This window comes from Ictidomys tridecemlineatus, chromosome 11, assembly GCF_052094955.1.
Source record: "Ictidomys tridecemlineatus isolate mIctTri1 chromosome 11, mIctTri1.hap1, whole genome shotgun sequence".
NCBI classification, from domain to species: domain Eukaryota; kingdom Metazoa; phylum Chordata; class Mammalia; order Rodentia; family Sciuridae; genus Ictidomys; species Ictidomys tridecemlineatus.
The window spans coordinates 123,265,476-123,278,328 of record NC_135487.1 but is presented as its reverse complement, the minus strand read 5'-3'; the positions used below and the strand labels follow the sequence as shown (position 1 = coordinate 123,278,328).

Genomic DNA, 12,853 nt, shown 5'->3' with positions numbered 1-12,853 from the left:
TGAGTTCACATTTTCCCGATTTATTCTGGTTTGATTGCTTTTCATAGATTGGTGCCCCTGGCATTTGTTTTAATCCGACTTAGTCTATTTCAAATAGGCTTTGCAAATTCAAAGCCTGTGGGAGCCGGATCAGCAATGTAGAGAGAAGGGAATGACATGTTAGAATAATCAACTTCCAGAATGCAATGAAATTCAATTATTTTTTACTTGTAACAATATGAGAATGTATTAGAGACTATATTTTCAATCCAAACTTGAAAAGTACAGATTGTCATGCAGACATAAAGTTTTTTCCTTCAGTAGTCATTATTTTTTTTAGTCAGGAACTGGAAACCTGACATCGCCTCTTCTGCACCAAAAATTAGTGTGAGTGAGAACTTACATTTCATATTGTATTTGCAACGTAGGATTCAGCTTTGTGTTCTTCAAACGGTTGCCATATTTAGTTTTATTGTTTTCTAAAGGCAAACAATTATTTGCAAATGTAGGCACTTCTGACCGTGGGAAGGAACTGTGCACAATCGTTTTTATATTGGGGAGGACTTCTTCTTTGTAGAATCCTGGCAGTCCTCCATTGCCACATTGTTCCTCAGTGTTGCCTTACTCCTCAATTATTTCTATTTGTGACTCTTCAGGCTCACTATCAATATTAATTGATAAAAATTTTAAAAAAAAGCAAATTCAACCCTACTGGTTTATTTTCAGATCTTTCCTTTCTGAACTCACTTTTCGATTCCACAATTTGGGAGACGTAGTTCAATCCTTTCCTTTTATTTCTGGAAACTGATTTCAATGAAGAGGATCCTAATTTGGGGTAATTACAAATGCTTATCTCAGAAGTAGTCAACGTGCCGAAAGGGGAGGCACTGTCCGCTAAAAGTCCCACTATTTGGTCCCACTATTTGGTCTTTGGTAAGAAGATTGCTCAGTGGATGACATAAACCATTTATTTCCTTTTAATTCACCGTGCTGCAAGTAAGCCACCTGTACTACAAAGTAATACACGAGGCAACCAACTTGTAAAGGAAAGATTTGTTTATCTCACAGTTTTTAGAGGTTCAAAGGCACAGCACCTCACTGGCTTGCTTGTGGTCAGGGCGGCAGAGGACAACAACAGGGACAGCTGTGTCAGAACGAAAGGTTACACCTTAAGCCCGGAACTGAGAGAGGAAGGGCAGAGCCAAACTTGGGCTTTTATATCAGTCCTCTCATGAGAACTACCAATGTGTCCCATGAAAACTGTCTTCCAAGGGTACTTCCTTAGTGACCTAAGGACCTCCCACTTGGAGAGACCTGCCTCCCAGTACGGCACTTGCCAATATCTCCACCCTGGAGACCAACCCATATATATACCTTTGTGATTGGTTGATTGATTGATACTGCAGATCAAATCCAGAGCCTCTCCCATGCTGAGCGGGTGCTGAGCTCTATCCCCAGTCCTCCAAACCTGGACCTGTGGAAGGCACTTCTTGTGGCTTGGATCTGGAATGTCTCATGTGCTCTGAGGGGGGGCTTTTGGGTAGCAACTGGATCATGAGGGCTTTGGGCTCCTCAGTGGATTCATTGATTGATGGTTGAATGGACTCCTGGCAGGTGGAAACGAGTTGAGAGAAAAACTCACTGGGGGCGGGCCCTAGAAGGGTTGGTCGTCTTTCTGGCCCTTCCCCGCTCTCTCTTTGCTTTCTGGCTGCTGCGAGCTGAAAGCATATTTCCGCTGTGCCCTTTCACCATGATGCTCTGCCTCACCTCAGAGTCAAAGCAATGCATCATGGGCTGACACCCATTAACCAGGAGCCAAAATAAATCTTTCCTCCTCTAAGTTGTTTTGTGCAGGTATCACAGCCATAAAAAGCGAACTAACCTCAAATGATAGCCATAGTGACATAGTACCTCCTAAACTCCCTGTGTGGCTGATCACCATATTCTACGTCTTACTCATCACATAAAGTGTTGATCTCTCTGTGGCTCTAACATCGAGAACTTATCTAGCTCATGCCCCCTTTTTATTACTGAGTTTGAGATATATTTATTCTATATCTAAAGTGTTAGCACAGAGTGATGGCTTTGGATGATGTGACGATGGATTTAAATCCTCTGTCATGGCAAAACACTGCCATCTTGAATTTAAACTTCCTAACATGTTCAATGATAATACAGATCATGGTAGGGGTACATCTAGATTCTGCCATAAGTTATTTCCCTCCCCGTATCCATATGCTTACAGTGTAATTTTGCAGCTTCTCCCAAAAAGTTGAATCCATTTTTATAGTTCTTAAACATGGTTTGACCTTGTGTTTTTGTGACATGATAAATATACTTTGGTATCTGGTACACAGCTTATGAAACTCATAATTTCCTGAATGACAGGGGAGCTAGGAATATCTTTTATTCTAATATTTGTTCTTTAGCTACAGCTCACAACACCAAACTCTTAAATCTTTTGAAATTTCCTAGACACTAGGACCACCTTTTGTTCTAGGAAGGTGGCTCTTGATGGGTTCTTGGATGGTATCTGGAAAGGATCTAGTTAGAAGCCTTGAGTCATAAATCAAAGCCTAAATTTTCAATTCTACCTTCCCAAGCTTACCCAACCTACTAGTCCAGGAAAGGAAGAGGGAGTGGAAATGAAGTTAATAGTAGACCACGTGATGTGGTGAGGCTCCATAAACCCCCTTGGTACAGGGTTCAGAGAGCCACTACCTTGGTGATGGGAGGGTGGCCCATCTCCACTCCACGGGGACAGAAGCTCCTGTGCTCTGACTTCTTCCAGACCTCACCCTAGGTGCCTCTTCATCTGGCTCTCCATCTGTATTCTTTATCATACGCTTTATAATAAGCTGGTGAAGGTAAATTAAGTGCTTCCCTGACTGAGTTCTGTGAGCCATTTTAGCAAATTAACAATTCTTCTGAGGGGCTTGTGGAAATCTGACATGGTTTGAATATGCAGGATTCCCCAAGGGCTCATGTGTGAGATAATGCAAGACCGTTTAGATATGAAGAGATTAGATTATGAGAGTCGCAACCTAATCAGTGGATTGATGCACTTACAAGGATTAACTGGATGGTGACTGTAGCGAAGTGGGGGGTGGCCGGAGGAGGTGGGTCACAGGGAGGTATGCCATTGGTTGGCGAGCAGAGCTCTTTCTTGGCTTCCTTGGTACCATGTCCTGAACTACTTCCCTCCACCACACCCCTCTGCCAAGAATGTCTGCCCACCTCAGGCCCAGAGCTACAAAGTCAGCTGACCAGGAACTGAACTTCTGAAACTGTGACCCAACAAACATTTTCCCTCCTCCTATAATATCTGTTGGTCACAGCGATGAAAAGCTGATTTGTAGCCATGTTGGACAGAAGTGTGGGTACTCTGGACAACTAATATAGGTGAGTAGCATCTGATGTGCGGAGCATTCTCACTGGACAGAACACTTAATCTCGGGGCTCTACAATTTAATCTACCTAGAGGTAGATTAAATTGTAGGACACCCGGTTTGTTTCTGTGGAGAACTAGAAGTTTGCTTGGTGTAGAAACCCACACAATTGGGGTAAGAAGAGCGGGAACGGAACAGTTTTCCTCCAGTCTTGCTTTCGCCAATAGAAGTGGCAGAAGCAATGTGGTGAAAGTTCTGAATGTGGTGCTCAGGAGGGCCCGCATGCCTCCCTTTCACTATTCGGAAGACACTGACTACTGTGTGAATGAAGCTGGGTTGGCAGGCTGAAGGGTGAAAGATCTTGGAGAGAGGACCCAGTCACCTCCGCCAATCCAAAGGAAGCCATCACAAGCAAGATGGCCCGAACCTGTGAGCTGACAACATAAATGCATGAGTGAGTCCAAGAGAGTCCAGTTAACTGTCCAGCTGAGCCCCACCCACATTGCCAAATGGCTGAATCATGAGATAAACAAATGGCTGTTGTTGAAAGCCACTAAGTTTTGGTGTGGTTACACACAGTTATTAACGGGAAAGACTTACCTTAATGTGCTATGGTCACCAGGAGTAAAGTATTCTGTCCCGTCTTGAGTGTTAATGATATTGAGATAAACATAGTTAACCTAAGCATTATTGTTTATATTTATATTCTAATAAATTGCAATAGAAAAATGAAATGAATTACTTTAAAATTTTCACACACTTAGCCTTTTAGTTCTATAGTCATATTTTCAATCTCCCGAGTATCAGCCAATGGTTGATTCCCTCCTGTAATCATAATTCTGCTAATAGACATTCTTTAGTAAAGTCATGGTAGAAACACATGTGCAGATTTTTAAGAAAAATTTAAAATAGAATGACCCTGTGACCCAGCAGTCTCCCTCCTGGGTGTGTGGCCAAGGGACGTGAAGTAAGCCTGTTGAAGGGAGATCTGCCCTCTCATGTTCATTTCAGCATCATTTACAACAGCCAAGCTGTGGAATCAATCTGTCTGTCTGTCCATGGAGAGACAGGTAAAGGAAATGTAGTATAAACACACGATGGAGAAGTATTTGGCCTTTTATTGAAAAAATAAGGAAATCCTGTCATTTGTGACAACCTGGATAAACCTGGAGGACATTATGTTAAGTGAAACAAGCCAGGCACAGAAAGACAGATCCTGCACGGTCTCACCCATATATGGACTCTAAACATTCAAGCTCATCGGAGAAGAGAGTGGGAAGATGGTACCAGTCTGGGGTGGAGAGGGTGGAAGATGTTGCTCAAAGGCTTCACAATTTCACAAAAGGATAAATGAATTCTGGAGATTTACAGTTCATCGTGGTGACTACTGTTAGTAATGATACATTGTATACTTGAAAATTTGTTTTTCATTTATCCATTCTTTTTAGTCATATATAATAACAGAGTCCATTCTGATATATTTATACAAGTATGGAATATATCTTTTTTCTATTTAGGACTCCATTCTTATGGATGTACACAATGGAGGGATTTACTGTGTTTTTTTCATTAGGAGAATAGGTTCTGAGGGTTCTCACCTTAAAAAAGTTAAATATATGAGATAATGCCCATGTTAACTAGCTTGCTTTAGCCACTTCAAAATGCATACATATATTAAAGCATAATCTTTGTGTCATAAATAAACACTAAAAATTTAAAAACAGACATAGATTATAGATTTACCTTCTGTGGAATTTTTTTTACTTAATACATAAATCCACTTTATCATAGCTATATTTAATATATAAACACGTTATAGAAACCCAGTTCAAAGTTTAGTTCTTCATTTTTTAGTTCATGAAGCTCTTCAACAGTCATTTTCTCTAGTCATAATTCTTTAACAATAATTGCTTCATATATATATATATATATATATATATGAACATTTTTTTTCTGCTTTCACAAAGAAACAATCTTTTTCCTTCTTTTCATGAAACCACAAGTTTTTCTGTTTTGTTTTATTCTCTCACAGGTACAGATAAAAAAAGCTCTTGTCTTCTTCAATCTATTGAAAGTCAAACACTTGGACATTTGTGAGAATAAGCGGTAATTGTCACTTGTCTTCAGTGTTGGGAGGCAATAGGGAGTGGCAGAGACTATGGCCAATTGGAGAACGTGTGCTCCACTTAAAGGTAGCAGCTGTGATTCGGCTTCCAAGTATTGCTATCAATAGCTGATAATAGCACATGTTCTGAAGATCAGCTATTACCTGATTTTTCCAATTTTTAAGAGAACTTCAAAGTATGTATTTTTATATTAAACCTCTTCACTTTTAACTTGTAAATAATGTATGCATTATCATATGAGCCAGCAATGTGGTCATTTGTGAAAACGTGTGTAGTAGGAACTTAATATTTTCCCCAGAGTCGATACAGAGTAATAAGCAAAGTGGTCCAAACGCAGACAAGTTGAATGAATGCTTGAATAAATGATAGAATAGGATCCTTAATAGGGGCACAGGTAGGGAAGGACAAGACCCTTCCATGTCTCACCTTTGGGCCAGCTTCAGGATTTGTGGAATACGTCAGGGAAGAAAAGGAGAAGACAGATGGCAGAAAGGCCAGAGGCAGAGGTGTTCTGAAGGAGATTTTCAAAAGAGCGCTCTCTCCAAAGCTCCCTCAGCCCCGCATGAGGAGCTATTCTCCCTCTTGAATAGAGAAGCTCTTTGCCACCGGACCCTAACGTTTTGGACCCCCCTCCCCTTTTTTGGTACTGAAGACTTGGGCACTTCCCCACTGAGCTATATCCCCAGCACTTTCTGTATTCTACTTATTTACTTATTTTATTCTATTTTTTAGAATAGTGGTGGCAGCAACATGGTTAAAGTCATTAGCAATCTCCTGCTAATTATACATGACAGCAGAATGCATTTCGATACATTTTACACAAATGAAGCACAACTTCTCATTCCTCTGGCTGTACGTGAGGCAGAGTCACATGGATCTTATAATCATATATGTATATAGGGTAATAATGTCCATCTCATCTCATCATCCTTCCCACCCCCTCACCCCCTCTCCTTCCCTTACTTCCCTCCGCCCAATCCAAAGTTCCTACATTCTTCCCTAACCACCCCCATTATGGATCAGCATCTGCTTATCAGAGAAAACATTCAGCCTTTTGTTTGGGGGCGGGGTTGACTTATTTTGCTTAACATGATATTCTCCAGCTCTATCCGTTTACTTGCAAATGCCATAATTTCATTCTTCATTAAGGCTGAATAATATTCCATTGTGTATATGTACCACGTTTTCCTTATCCATTCATCTGTTGAAGGGCATCTAGGTTGGTTCCGTAGTTTAACTATTGTGACTTGAGCTACTATAAATATTGACATGGCTATATCAATACAGTATGCTGATTTTAAGTCATTTGGGTATAAACCGAAGTGTGGGATAGCTGGGTCAAAGGGTGCTTCCATTCCAAGTTTTCTAAAGAATCTCCAGACTTTTCAGTGTGGTTGCACCAATTTGCAGTCCCACCAGCAATATATGAGTGAACCTTTCCCCCCATATCCTAGTTGACACTTACTGCTCTTGTCTTCTTGATGATTGCCATTCTGACTAAAGTCAGATGAAATCTCAGAGTAGTTTTGGATTTGCATTTTTCTAATTGCTAGAGATGTTGAACATTTTTTCATATATTTGTTGATCGATTGTATTTCTTCTTCTTTGAAATGTCTGTTCAGTTCCTTACCCCATTATTGATTGGGTTTTTGTTTGTCTGTTTGTTTGTTTGTTTTGGTGTTAAGTTTTTTGAGTTCTTTATATATCCTGGAGATTAGTGCTCTGAGGTGTGTGTGGTAAAGATTTTCTCCCATTCTGTAGGTTCTGTCTTCGTGTTATTGATTATTTTATTTTGATACAGAATCTTGCTAAGTTGCTGAGGGCCTCACTAAATTCCTAAGGCTGGCCTTGAATTTGGGATCCTCCTGCCTCAGACTCCCAAGCTGCTTTTTGTAGTAACCTCTTTTGTATCATCATCTCCACATCATGGAATGAGTAGGTTATTGTGGATTTAAAAAAAAAAAAAGACTGGGAACTGAAACTAGCCATAGCTTAGCACTTTCATTAAGATGCCCAGGGACAGAAGAAGAATATAATTAAAACTACAGATTTACTTAGAGAATTAGATGCCCAGGTCACTGTCTTTAGCAGATTCTTGTCATTTACTTACTCCATGTCTTGGGAACAAAACAGCCCTCCAATTAGCACTTCTATTTGTTTTCAGGCAGTATCACCTTGCTCGTGGAAAATAGTGTAGCATGTGAGATTCCTCCACTCCCCACCCAAATGCCATCAAAGCCTGGGCATGGAACCTTGGCCTAGCCAGTTAGGTTTTTATCCCAGGACTTTGCAGCTTGAGCTGGTGACATCAAGGTGTGGAGCCTCTGTGGTGCATGGATCTGCATGATGTGGAGACCAACTTTCTGCAGCATGACATTTGCAGGGTTCCTGCGGCCTGGGCTGTCAACTCCTTCTGGGTTCTATTCATTTTTAAAGCCTATTATTCTTCCAATTTTCTGAGTCCTTGAGGTCCTTCCAGTAAATTATCCCCCTTTTAAAAAGACAGCCAGAATTGGTTTCTGTTGCTAGACCCAAGAAACCCAACTAAAATATCCTGAATATCTGAAGATCTGCAGAGTCTGTGCCCCTGATTAGGACTATGAGTGCATATGAGGACCCCACCTGTGTTTCTGTGTTTGGAGATTCAGTATGGAAAAAAATGTGGTGGCAGCAACATGGTTAAAGTCATTAGCAATCTCTAAATTCTTATGGAATTTAGAAATTCTATAAGGAACAATATTTTCCATAATAATAATTATAATGATTGGATATTACAGGTACCATTTATCATTTACTGCTTTTGCAACAGACATGTTTTGAAGGGTCTCATGCAATCTTTCAATCCTGATGAGAGAGGAGCAATTATTCCCAATTTACAGATAAGACAACTGACGTTCAGAGAGACAACAAGCTTCTAAGATCAAACAACTAGTAAGCAACAGTTGGAATTTTTGCTTGGCCAAATCCTGTTTTCTTTTTGTTCTGCCACATCTTGACTCTTGTGAAAACAGAGAGGGAAAAAATCTATCCCTAAGTACACACCACAGACCTCATGGTATCTTCAAGACTCTGTGGTGTCTTTCCTAACGCTGCACCCATAACTAGCTGTTCTCAGCCCCTCATCTTGTTTTCATGTCTTATTGGTTTGGAGCTGACCAGTGACAGTATGTCAGGATCGCTAAGTTCAAAGCACAGAGACAAACTCTGCTGGAGGGAGTGTGGAGGCAAAGAAAGAAAAATATTCAGGCCCACATTGCCTAAGAAAGTCAAATGCTCATTTTTTTTTCTTTTAAGTTGATGTCAAGTTGAAAGTTAATCAAGAAGCTGTATTAAGAATCAACTTATCCTGCTTGGTGCAGTGGCCCACACCTGTGATCCCAGTGACTCGGGAGGCTGAAGCAGGAGGAAGAAATCAAGTTCAGAGCTAGAGTAGGCAGCTTAGCAAGACCCTGTCTCACAATGAGAAATAAAAAGGACTGGAGACATAAAGTGCCCTTGGGTTTGATCCCTAGTCCAAAAAAGCAAACAACAACGACGACAAAAGAATTTTTTCTTTCCAGGAATGGGAAGCAGAGGGTGCAGAATCAGGAAGGGAAACCCTTTAACCAGAAACCTAATGGCTTTGAGTAATCCTTCATGTCATCAAGCTATGTTGATGTAGTACAGCACATGTCATTCCATGATTATAGCATAAGCAGATGCATATAAAAGGCCACTGTGGATGTGGAGTGTGGTCTCAACTGTTTGCTCTTCACAACTAGTTTTCCGATTCCAGTTAGAAACTACTTACACCACATTATTATGTTTAGTGTATTTATTTACATGAGACTCATGAGGGTGTGAGAGTTGTCAAAATAAAAATGGAGTTGCTTATGCCAAATGCTAACTAACCAACTAAAGCTGGGAGGTTATAAAGGAGAAGATCTTATTCATACACATATGAGGTAACAGTGATCACAGAAGACTCCCCTAGAACCCTAGCCCTGCACAAAGGCCACTTCAATCTCACACAGAAATTATTTCTGCAAGGACATCGAACTATCAAAGGCCTTTTCATTACATGCACATTACCCTTGTTATTGATCCTTATAGCCAAGGATTATTATCTCAAAACAATTTATATAACAGTCCCCATTTTACCTTTAAAAGATCCCCCCATTTCAACTTTCTTGAATGTGCTCATAGTAAACTACATTGTGTGTATTCCCACTGCAATGTGTATTCCTAAAAATAAACAAAGATGTTTATTCCTAATTAAACTTAGTAATCTTTGGAATAAATCTCTGTTCTCACCTTCCAGGCAAAGAAAGAACTAACATCCAAATGATAGCCATGCTCTATTCTTCTCTTTCTAGTCTCAATGTCTTCTCACATCAAACTCCTTCTGCACAGGAATTCAGGCTCTCTGATATGTTTCCAGACATGGAAGTTGCTCAGCCTCACACCCAAGGGACCCTGAGTCTTCACCCGGTATGGTGGTGACCAGGAGCACCAAGGAGTTATTTCAGCTTGATCCCAGGGCTCAGGCATTGCCAAAGAAGTGGGATTGGAGCTGGATATCTTGATGTACAGAGAAAACCAAATCTCATGTTCAGGGTCACGTTGGGCTCCCCGTGGTAGACCTGAGTGCTGGCAGCAGGACTGGAGGTGGAAACAGCTCAAGAGAGAAGAAAGAAGAGACAATCCCTAGACACTGAGACTCAGAATTCCTTGAAGGAAGCCTGGTGCAGTCAGCATCAGCAAGAAGGTCATTTAGAAACAAAGCAATGTGCCATGGATGTGGCCCAACTGGACAGTCAGAGACCTTGATGGGAACTCTGTCGTCCAACCCTCTACAGGCTTTGTTTGCATCTAATGCAGTCACCTAGCGGGTAGCCATTGCCTTGAACTTGGATCTGTGTAGATCTGAAGTTCTGCTCCATACAGAAACCTGCCCAAGAAGCAGTGCACACACACAGGTCAAGGTTGGGAGGCCACTACGTTGCTTGAGGATGCTATTGGTAGGATGAAACTTGAGTTCTTATGAAGAACATCCTTTCTCCCTTCCTTGAAATAATAGTTCATTCATTTTCTCTTTCTCTCTTGCCTGGCATCTCAGAATCGCTCTGTCTCCTTCAGAGTTAGGAAGGGGGACTTGGAGAACCAGCAGGTGTGTAACGGAGGACACTTAATTCTCTCCCTGATTTTCCCCTGCTTGATGAAACCTTGCATAGATATCATGCTTGATATCCTCTCCACAGTGGATGATATCTTAAACCGTTTTTCCCCACAAAACTCACCGGCTCATGGCTTCCCCAGAGACCATTGCATCTTTCTCCTTTCTAGGTTTATCCTTCACCCAGAAGCAGGGGACAGCTGACGGATACTTCCCCAGTCCATCAGCAGGACTGCTAGGTTCCTCAGATTTCCCTCTCTTGGTCCCCAGCACTGAAGTGGAATAGCACAGAGATAGGAAGACAATGGAGAATGAAGTCTAGTCCTTCGCCTTTCTTGGCAGGTGGTCTTTCCTCACTGCTGGTTGGCTTTACTTTCCAAAGGAGGGTTTGACAGATGTCCGGTCTCACCAAAATCTTACCTGGGGTACAGCAACTTTGCAAGAGCACTCAGTGGAGACAATTTTCATGTTTTTTCATTCTTTAACAGATGGATCAATGAATACTTACTGTGCCATCCCGGGTGTGAATATCGTAGTTACCAAGAAGACTGAGCCACTGTCCCTACCCTCAAGAATCTTACATTCTAACAAAGGAAATTCAAAGTAAGAAACCAGTTATAATCCAGTGTGATGGAACGACGGCAGTGGGAAACAGGGGGTTTCAGGAGCACTGAAGAGAATATGCAACTGCTCTTTGACTGTTTAAGAAAAGACCATTTGTGCAGCCTGGATATTACAGGCATAGAGTCCAAATGTTAAACCTAATATGATGACGTTTGAGACCATTTTTTTTTGTACATTAGATATTAGTTACATTTAAAAAGTAAAACAGTCTCAATTTTGTAGCTCATCTTGTTTCATGAACTGTTTTGCTATTTGTATATGTATGATTTTTAACCTAGATTATGTTTATTTTTTGCAGTGCTGGGGATTGAACCCAAGTCCTCACACACACTAGGCGAGTACCCTGCCACTCAACCATATCTCTATCTCTATAATCTAGTTTTCTTAAAAATTTTTATTTGTCCTAATCTCGTTTTAATGAGTGTTAAGATACAGGATTCTGCTTTTATTTCCTTGGTATTATCATAATAACTATAATGAACATCTTTATGTATATCTTTTTCTCCACACTTATTTTAGATTCTCAGTACGGAGATTACTGTGTCAAAATACTTGCCCACTGGCTTTCCAAATGAGCTTTACCGTTTGCACTGCCAGCAGCAATGTTGCAATCTGCCAGTCTCAGCCAATCTCCCTACACTGGTTAAATAGCACTTAGCCTTTTGGAGTGGTTGCTGATGCTGTAAATTTAATGACTGTAGATTGCACCTCCATTCCTATTTCTTGAATGGATTCATTCATTCATATGAGAAATATTTATTGACTGTAAGGTATGTGCTAGATGCTTTGATAGGTTTGGGGGATAAAAAATGGTTCGTGTGAAGCTCATTGTCAGCTCAGCAGCAGCTGGCGGGAGTGGTTTTGTATTGTATAATCATGCTCTTTATCCATTTACTCAGCAACACTTTCAAGTTGTTCTTACCAGTTTATATGAATTATTTATATTCTATCTCAACTCTTTGATTTATTTGCTGTAATTTTTTTTTCCAACACAAAATTAGTTTCTACTTTAGTTCTGTTATTTTAATACATAACTTTTTAGTTTTTACATTATAGAATCTCTGATTTTTCTACAACATCAATGTTTATGAAGATAATCTATTTTAAAATAGCCTTAATTTTCCATCAGGTTTTAGAAAATTAAAAAGAGAATTTACTTATCTTATAATCATCCAAAGTTTATTTTTAAATTTATAGTACAGCCTGAAAATATATGTTTGGTGATGTTTCTTTATCATGCATTAAGGAATATATAATTAGATTTATTTCTAGATTTATATTATTCATATTATTATTTCTGGGTTTAGACTATTTTCCATGGATGTATATTTATATGGAAGTAGATTTTCATCATTGTTCTTTTAAAATAATCTATCCTTTGACATTCTCACCCATGTTCTTTTCCAGGTAGACTTTTGAATATTTTATTGAGTTCCAAGGAAAACTCTGCAGGTAGTTCAAAATTCTACAGAAGGTACAAATGTACTTCAAATGAACCAACATTTTTATAACATTTCCACTGTTTTTCACTTTTATTGCTATTTTGGATGGAACTTCTTTATTATAATCTAAAACTGGTG

At 40.0% G+C, this 12,853-nt stretch overlaps 1 long non-coding RNA gene across 2 annotated transcripts in view; it reads left to right on the top strand.

The window, feature by feature from the left end:
* The window catches only part of LOC144368416 (uncharacterized), a 51,480-nt gene extending 38,991 nt beyond the window's left edge, over positions 1 to 12,489 (top strand). For both annotated transcript variants that reach the window (XR_013428178.1, XR_013428177.1), the window contains 2 exons: positions 11,138 to 11,252; positions 11,572 to 12,489. This is a non-coding gene — a long non-coding RNA (uncharacterized LOC144368416). The remainder of the gene's footprint in view (positions 1 to 11,137; positions 11,253 to 11,571) is intronic.
* The last annotated feature ends 364 nt before the right edge of the window (positions 12,490 to 12,853 follow it).